Source organism: Marmota marmota, unplaced genomic scaffold, assembly GCF_001458135.2.
Source record: "Marmota marmota marmota unplaced genomic scaffold, marMar, whole genome shotgun sequence".
NCBI lineage: Eukaryota > Metazoa > Chordata > Mammalia > Rodentia > Sciuridae > Marmota > Marmota marmota.
Window position 1 is genome coordinate 11,156,260 of NW_026000020.1, and position 9,491 is coordinate 11,165,750.

Here is a 9,491-nt window from a genome sequence, read left to right on the forward strand (position 1 = left end):
GTGTGTGTGAGAGAGAGAGAGAGAGAGAGAGAATTTTAATATTTATTTATTTATTTTAGTTTTTAGCAGACACAACATCTTTGTTTGTATGTGGTGCTGAGGATCGAACCCGGGCCGCACACATGGCAGGCAAGCGCACTACTGCTTGAACTACATCCCCAGCCCTTATGGTCAAGGTGAAGCTGATGTTGACCAAAAAAGCAGAGCTGGGCTGAAAAGGTCAGCGGAAGATGCAGTGGGAGCCCAGGTACACACCACTAACCCGCAGAACAGTGCACTCCACCGGCCCACAGAACCCACAAGCAGGCAGCATCCTGGAGAGAGTCCCAAGGGAATGGAGGATTATTTCTCTTCTTTCTGACCCAGCTCCTTTCCCCACCCTGCCCACAGCACATGTCCAGGGAGAATCTCATTCTTGATTCCAGGGCCCAGCTCCTGTCCCATCGATTAAGGAGGCTTCATGTCACTGCAAAAGTCCATTAGACTCTGTTCTTCTATAGAATCCACTGCATAGAACATAACCATCTCTGGGGACTATCAAATTTGGAAGATTTCTCTGAAAAATATAATGAGAGTTGAGGAGCAACTAACCTACAATGGGCTGTTTCTTCTCTGGAACTTCTCTTCACACCATCTACATTTCCCCAGGATCATTATTATTATAAATCTGATTTTACTTTGGTTCTCTGTTGAAGATGATGTAATGTCTGATTTAGGACGTACTCCTCTATAATTGAAAGTGGAAGTTTCTTTTAGTTTTAATTATAATATAATGTGGGGATGTAAGCTTTAGAATCAAAAACATAAAGGGGACATCAGTCAATGAATGTACATTCCATGATCCCACCATGTTGAAAATCATTGAAAACTAAAAAGTGACAGCAATCATTTTTAGGTCATAATATTAAATAATGAATGCAAATTCTATAAAATAATATTCATTGTAAGTGTATAGAATACTCTTTTACAATATATTTCATTTACAACTCCTCTATTACATTTTTTGTTCCAATAACAGGGCATATCAGCATGGTATTATGCTGTAGGAACTTTTGTGAAAGTTTGCATTGGAAAATACAAAATCCTCCTGCTTCTGTGTAAAGAGAAAAATGGTATTTCAGGTGAAGTTGACTACAACATAATATGGCTCATAGTGAATGCCAGTGAAATCCCAACGTACATTTTTGGGTTTTTTTACACATTTAAATTCATATGAGGATTTTTATTTATGTGAAAGAAAAAGAAAACCCAATTGTTTAAATTTAAAAGAAAAATTTCTCAGTAAGTAGTTTTAAAAATATTTGCAATCCCAGAAGGTGAAGGAAAAGAAATCGTGGTGGAGGAAAACTTTGATTAAAACCAGGCAGTTAGATGTCCCTGCTCTATAGAGGAAATGTTAAAGACTCTGCTCACAAAGGAACCAATCGCTAAACAGAGATGTGTGGGGGGGATTAAAAGATGGACACAGAAAGGTATCAATTAGGAGATGAATGGGAGTTCATATTGGCTGCATGTCAGTGGGACAGGACTTTGTGCAGATGGAGGTCCACATACACCAGGGGAGGTTGGAAACAGTGCAGGTAAAAGGAGCAAAAAAAATGTAATTAAAAGATTACACTGTTTCATAAAGTGAAAAAATTCATTTCTATGGCTCTGGGGATGGAAACCAGAGCTCCTGCCTGCAAGGCATCTGCTTCCCCACTGACCAACATCCCTCCAACATTCCCAAGACAAGCCCTGAGCCAGGCCCACTCAGGGAAGCCACTGTGGAATTCCTCATTCCCAGGAATATCAGTGAGAGTAAAATGCTCATAGCCTAGCTGCTGGGTTGGGCAATATGCACACAGTGCAGGCACAGAAACAATAAGAAGTTGCATAAAGTATTGGCAGGACTTTATCTTCTATTAGCTGCATAAATAAACAGCAAGCCACAGTACGGACATGCACACTGAAGCACCTTGCATAATACTATCCCATACACAGGAGGGCAGTAGATTCCAGAATTGAACAGTTCCTGACCTGTCCATGGAGTCTAAGGGTGATCCTGGATATGAGGTACTTCTGGAGAAATAAAGAGTTGTTCTTTTGTTTTCTCTTTCAAAGTTTGTCTTGTTGAGAAGTAATTTTTGAAGAAATCAGTTTTCTCTAACAACTAAAAATAACCTTCAATAAGCCACTCCCTTTCCAGGCCTCCTCTCCCACAGCTGCACCTAGAGGCCTCCACATGCTGCAAATACAAGAGGATGGAGCCTCCTTATCCTGGGTGCCTTCATGGACTTTGTGGAGCAGCCCCTGCCTGGCCCAGGAGCACACAGCGTGAGCAAGATTCTGTGGTGCCATTTGTGACATGTGGGAATTGGGGACACCAGCATTCCCTGAGTGATATGAAGGCACAACAGAAAACCTGCGTGACAGCAGTGAGAGGCCATGGTGTCCTTCTCATTTTCTATAATGTTGCCGACACACAAGGAAGACGGGGAAGCCATTGTCATTCCTGTGCCAACTGCAGGTTACCTCTTTATCCTCTGCTTACCTGAAATCACCTGATCTTATTCAAACAGATTCCTCCAAACAGCACCTGCTTCTGAATATCCAACAGGGATCCAGTCATTATGGTAAGTGAAAAAAAAATGGCAGTATATGGACAGGATTCCAAGTTGTTGGGCTCAAACTCCTAGCCTTGTACCATCCCATTCACCAGATACACAAACAGGAATTTCAAATGAAATATTTTGGAGACATAATCAAATAAGTTGAATTTAAGAGAGGGAGAGAGTACACACTAGATCTGTCTTCAGCATTGAAGCCCGTCCATCTGCACATGGAGGCAGAAGAAGGAGGATTTTAGGCCATGAAGACTGGATGGGAGGAGATGCTCTAATGCTGCACTTGGAGGTGGCAATTAGGGAAGTGTCCAGGAGCTCTGTACTGATGGCCACAGGGAAATTGGGACCTCAGCCTACAACTGTCGAAAGATGACACTGCTTCAGCCACTGGATCTAAAGAAGACCCTGAAATTCAGCAAGGAGAGCTGCCCACTGACTGTTCCATTTCAGTCTTGTCAGGCTGAGCTGAGGACCCAGCCTGGACTCCTGAGGGACATGCCTAGAAAGGAACACACTGCTCAATAGGGGAATTTGTTGCTCAGCCACAGAAAACTAGGACAGACATCAACTGCCATATGTCATCAGAAGGATCAGAAAACTAAACAAAAGAGCAATTATCCCACATGGCTCCTGGCTGAGGGGACCCTCAGCTCTCTGCTCCTCTGCAGTGTGGTCAGGTTCTGCCTTCTTCTGCACAGAGCCCCTCCTGATCTCTCCACACCCACACAATCCAGGCTAAACTCTGGGCCTTAAAGAAGAAGGAAATGGTGGAATTTCAGGTAAATGGATGGAAGTGGAGAACATCATGACAAGTGAAAGAGCCAGACTCTGGAAGGTTAGGGTCCCATGTCACCCCTCCTGTGCAAAAGCTAGAGGGAAGGAAGGGTAGGACAGCCACAGAGGTTCAGTTAAACTAAGAGACACATGGGAGGGTCCTCGGGTGCTGGTGGCCCACGTTCCACACAATGGAGAGGGCGTGTCAGAGGTCCTGAGCTGGGGAGAAAAGCAGCACAGCCATGTTGGCCAACACAGGACAGGCTCCCTCTGTCCCACCTGTGGATGAGGAGGGCTGAAATCAATGTTGCTCTGCAGGGAAAAGGAACTTCTCCCCAAGACATCTTGGGGCCAGTCCCAGGAGAACAGAAGTGCACATGGAGCCCCTGAACATGCGGAGAGTGTGTGGGTACAGTTCTGACCTAGAGAATCTACTTTAAAACCCAGGGTAGTGGCACCTGCTCCCTAGTGTCCCTGACAAGGAGGAGCACATGGGGAGGGATGTCTCTATCATCTATGAGAAGGAACTAATGCAGAATCCTCCCTGTCCACACTTTCCCATGGGCTCAGGGGTCCATCTCATGGGAAAAGTTTCGTGGCTCTGAGTGTCAAATGTATGGAGATGACTAGGAACGGATGGCCACCAGTTACACACCACGTCCCAGGAGCTTCACATGGACTACCTGAGGGGACATGCTCCTTGTCCTCTTCCCTTGAGCAGGGCTACTTGATCTTCAGCTTAAACAAGATTTCTCTTACCACCAGATTCTTGTCACACTTCTGCTCTTATTTCAGTCACTAGGCCAGGAAAAGTTGACATCTAAACTGTCCCTGATGGTCTTGTATTTCTGCAGGTAACATCAGACAAGAAGCTCTTGAACCTTTTCAACTGCATGCTGTGGCTGGAAGAAATTTCAAACATCAACACTTGTGAGGTGGCACTTGTCTCCTTCTCTTCTCAGCTGAGAGGAAGACAGCAAAATGGTCATTTCCTCACACAGGCTGACCTGAAGGCCACTTCACTATCTGTGCATCTGTGCTGTCTTAGGAGGGCAGGCCCTGGCACCATGACCCCTCACAGAGTGAGGCTTCCATGATGAGGCCTCCTGCCCACACCACAGGCACCCAGGGCTGTTTGTCTGCTCTATTGCCTCCAACTGCAGATGTCCCTGGGCTCACAATCAATCCCTTCCCTCCCTCACTCTCCCCACCCAGCACCCACCAGGGCATTTGCATGCTGCTCCCTGGGGAGGAACTTACTGCAATGCTGACATAAAAGCTCAGCTCTAACCTGCCCTTGACTCACCAGGACTCCTCAGCTCAGCTTCTCAAAATGAGGCTCCCTCCTACATCCTGGAACAAATCTTTACTCCTCACACTTCAGATAGAGCCCTAATATCCAGAGTATACAAAGAACTCAAAAAAAATTTAAACAATAAGAAAAAAAATAACCCAATCAACAAATGGGCCAAGGACCTGAACAGACACTTCTCAGAGGAGGACATACAATCAATCAACAAGTACATGAAAAAATGCTCACCATCTCTAGCAGTCAGAGAAATGCAAATCAAAACCACCCTAAGATACCATCTCACTCCAGTAAGATTGGCAGCCATTATGAAGCCAAACAACAACAAGTGCTAGTGAGGATGTGGTGAAAAGGGTACACTTGTACATTGCTGGTGGAACTGCAAATTGGTGCGGCGAATTTGGAAAGCAGTATGGAGATCCTGGGAAAGCTGGGAATGGAACCACCATTTGACCCAGCTATTGCCCTTCTTGGACTATTGCCTGTAGACCTTAAAAGAGCGTACTATAGGGATACTGCTACATCGATGTTCATAGCAGCACAATTCACAATAGCTAGACTGTGGAACCAACCTAGATGCCTTTCAATAGATGAATGGATAAAATAATGTGGCATTTATACAAAATGGAGTATTACTCAGCACTAAAAAATGACAAAATCATGGCATTTGCAGGGAAATGGATAAAATTAGAGCAGATTATGCTAAGTGAAGCTAGCCAATCCCTAAAAAACAAATACCAAATGTCTTCTTTGATATAAGGAGAGCAACTAAGAACAGAGCAGGGAGGAAGAGCATGAGAAAAAGATTAACATTAAACAGGGATGAGAAGTGGGAGGGAAAGGGAGAGAGAAGGGAAATTGCATGGAAATGGAAGGAGCCCCTCATTGTTACACAAAATTACATATAAGAGGATATGAGGGGAAAGGGAAAAAAATAAAAAAAAAATAAAACAAGGGAGAGAAATGAATTACAGTAGATGGGGTAGAGAGAGAAGATGGGAGGGGAGGGGAGGGGGATAGTAGAGGATAGGAAAGGTAGCAGAATACAACAGTCACTAGTATGGCAATACGTAAAAACGTGGATGTGTCCCCGATGTGATTCTGCAATCTGTATACGGGGTAAAAATGGGAGTTCATAACCCACTTGAATCAAATGTATGAAATATGATATATCAAGAGCTTTGTAATGTTTTGAATAACCAATAAAAAATGAGGCTCCTTGCTCAGCTCCTGGGGCTGCTGCTGCTCTGGATTCCTGGTGAGGACAGAGGGGATGAGGAAGGAGAAGGGGGAGGGAGGGGCCCCATTCTGACCATGTGGGCTGTGTCCACATGAGGGATGTGCAGGTCTGTCCTCCAGGATGAGGCAGCTGAGGTCAATTGATGTGAGAGAGTATTCCAGATGGAGCAAGGAACTGGCTGTGATGAAAATTCTCACATAATATAAGGGGATGTTGAAGGGAATTCTAGAGAGGCTCTTAGAGTTTATTCAATTGGACTTTTTTATATATATGAATAGTTTAGGATGTATAAATCAAAAATAAAAATTAATTTAGTCTGAAATGCACAAAAAAATGGGAAAACATTTCTTAAAGTATCTATATAACCTTGCATTGCTCTGTATTTTTTACAGGAACCAGTGGGGATGTTGTGATGACCCAGAATCCTCTCTCTGAGCCCATAACCCCTGGAGAGTCAGCCTCCATCTCCTGCAGGTCCAGTCAGAGCCTCCTACACAGTGTTGGAAACATGTATTTGAAATGGGTCATGCACAAGCCAGGCCAGGCTCCAAAGGGCCAAATATATCGGGTTTCCAATCGGTTCACTGGGGTCTCAGATAGGTTCAGTGGCAGTGGGTCAGGGACAGATTTCACACTGAGAATCAGCAGGGTGGAGCCCGATGATGCTGGTATATATTACTGTATGCAAATTCTACATGATCCTCCCACAGTGGTGCGGCTCCAAACCAAAACCTCCCTGCCTGGGTGGCCCAGCTGCCACATGAGCTGCTGGTCTGGGCAGCAGCTCAGCAGATTCTCTGACCTGTGAGAGGAAAGTGCTGGGAACTCAGGGAACAGGGTGCCGCTGAGGGCTGTGGACCATGACTGCGTGGGCCACAGCCCAGGCCACACCCATGAGTGGCCCTGTCAGTTGCAGCAGCCTGGCCTGGCATGTGGAGGACAAGCAAAGAGGTGTCCAGGGACCTTCTGAATGAGCAGACAGGATGAGTGTGGGCACTGCAGAGGGAGCAGGACCTGCCCTGGGCAGCACTATGGCGCAGGCAGGGATGGTGTAGGGACCTTCTGCAGGTCCCTTGTGCTTACAATTGCTGTTCTTTGTGAAATTGGGCTTCAAATGTAATCACAAACACAAATAAATGGCTAAGCCTGTAATAACGTATGAAAGGAAAATGATGGAAATGGCTTATTATTTGGGCACTCAATCTGGCATTTCTCTCTTATTATTCCATTGTCCAGCAGGGAAACTGTGAGGATGCAGTTTCAGTCTCCCTGCCTGACACCCTTGACTTCCTGCCTTCATCTTGAGAAGGATCAGGGTTGGAAAAATAACTCATACGTCACCAAGAGGTAGAAATTTGTGCCGTGGTGATGAAGGTGATTCCTAGATACTAGAGCTCTTGGTTAATGTAACTGAAATCCCAAGGTCCTATTTGTGATGAGTATTAAATTTATATGCGAATATTTATTTATGTGGAAGAAAATATAATTCACATTTTTTAAATTTAAAAAGAATGTTGTGAATACTAATTTTTTAAATATCTGGAATCCCAGAAAGGTGAAAGAAGCAATTGTGGTGAAGGGAAACTTTGATTAAAACCAGACAGTTAGTTGTCCTTGCTTTGGAGAAACAACTGAAGATGCTGCTCACAGTGAAGCAATCCCTCAGAGAAACGTGGAGGTGTGTAAAAGGCAGACACAGAGAGGGATGAATTAGTGGGTGAATGTGCACTAATATTGGCTGCACAAACGACGGGTGAGTATCTTGTGCAGATCTAGATGTATATAAACCTGGAGAGCTTGAAAAGCAGTATGTTAGCAGAAAAAAGTAAAATAAACGTAAATAAAAATTATACTGTTTCATAGAGTGGAAAAAGTCATTCCTCTGGCTGTGTGAATGGAAATCAGAGCTTCTGCCCAAGAGTCACCTGATACATCTCTGACCAACATCCCACAACATGCTCAAGACCAACCCTGAGCCAGGGCCACACAGGAAGCCACAGCCTGATTCCTCACTTCCAGAAAGGCAGGGTGGTGGGGAGGGTGAAAATGCTAATAGCTTAGCTGCTGGGTTAGGGCAATATTTTACACAAAATTATCCAATGCATGCAGAGAAATAGTAAGAAGTTAAAAAAAAGTGATGGCAGAGCTGTATTGTCCATTGGCCACACAAAGTAAAGTTGTGTCACTGGGGAATGAAAACATGCATGCACCTGACATAATGTTAGTATCAGAGAAAGAAGGTCTATGGCTGGAAGTGTTGAATAGTTCCTGAATTGTCCATGAAGTGTAAGAGTGCTTATGAGCTGAATTATCTCTGTAAAAATGAAGAGTGTCTTTTCTTTTTCTCTTTCATGGTTTGCCTTGTTAAAGAGTGATTGTGGGGGGACAGTTTTCTTTAAAAGATAAAAATTAAGTTCAATAAGTCACTCACATTCCTGGCCTCTTCTCCCACAGGAGCAGAGGGAGGAAGCCATGAGGTCCACATGGTGTACACACGGGGATGGAGCCTCCCTAGCCTGGTCCCCATGTGGTTGGGTGGAGCAACCCTGCCTGGCCCAGGAGCACACAGCCTTAATAATATGCTGTGGTACCAGCTGTGACAAGTAGAGTGGTGACCTCCATCCTGAGTGTTATGAATGCACAAAAGACAACCTGAGTGACAGCAGTGAGAGACCACGGTGTCTCGCTCAGTTCTTATAATGATGCTGTCTTAACAGATAAAAATGTAAAATTAAATTTATGCTTGAAATATAGATCAGCCTCTCCAGGGCTGAGGCTATGGTGAGTATATTTCCAGGTTCATGTGGCCCTCTGGTGGGCAAGTAGTGGAACATCCCAGCGCAGAATTCAGTGAGAGGAAACCTACCTGGAGGTGATCCACCTCTGTGTCCACAGGGTCCTGTGCCCTCTTCTCTCCACAATGATGCTCTACAGCTCCAGGAAGACAGCTGACCCACCTGTCCATCAAATTGGGCACACACTCACACCCAGAGAGAAGTTCTGAACCCAACTGTTATGAGAACAAGGGAAGAGGGCAGAGCATATGTGTCTAACCAGGTTTCTCACTGATTTCAGGATGAACTCAGGCCAAAACCAGCTGTCATGTCAAACTAGGTGTCCCATCCTCCTTCTCCAGTACAGAGTCCTGATCCAAAAAACAGCAGGATCAACGACATCCAACATACAGCTTTCCAAATATGCTGAACTTATTTCATGAGCTCCTTCAAGATGGACTTCTTTTGTCACCTAGGATCAGTATGAAGTGAATAAATACCTTCCTGTTCCCACTGTTGTCTCTTGGAACAATTTGAACCTCAGCTTGTAAACTTTGTCTTTTTCTCATAACAAGTAATAAAATGTGTGCCTTTTATCCTGTCTGTGTGTGTGAACTTAAACATATCTCTTCTTCCATGAGACCTCCAAGTACCATGTCACTCCAGAGAGAGATGCTCTCTGAGGTCAGGTGGCCTCATGGTGCCCAGGCTCACACCACCTAGTGAGCTACAGCTTTGCTCACCCTAACATGAGAAGAGCCATAAAAAAAAAAAAAAAAAAAAAAAAA

General features: G+C 44.6%; 2 long non-coding RNA genes across 3 annotated transcripts in view; both read left to right on the top strand.

The window, feature by feature from the left end:
* Positions 1 to 9,491, top strand: part of LOC125618848 — a 222,777-nt gene that overhangs the window by 126,575 nt on the left and 86,711 nt on the right. The window lies entirely within an intron of this gene.
* Positions 7,076 to 9,299, top strand: LOC125618861. The gene is made up of 2 exons (XR_007350248.1): positions 7,076 to 7,276; positions 9,005 to 9,299. It is a non-coding gene; the product is annotated as an uncharacterized LOC125618861 (long non-coding RNA).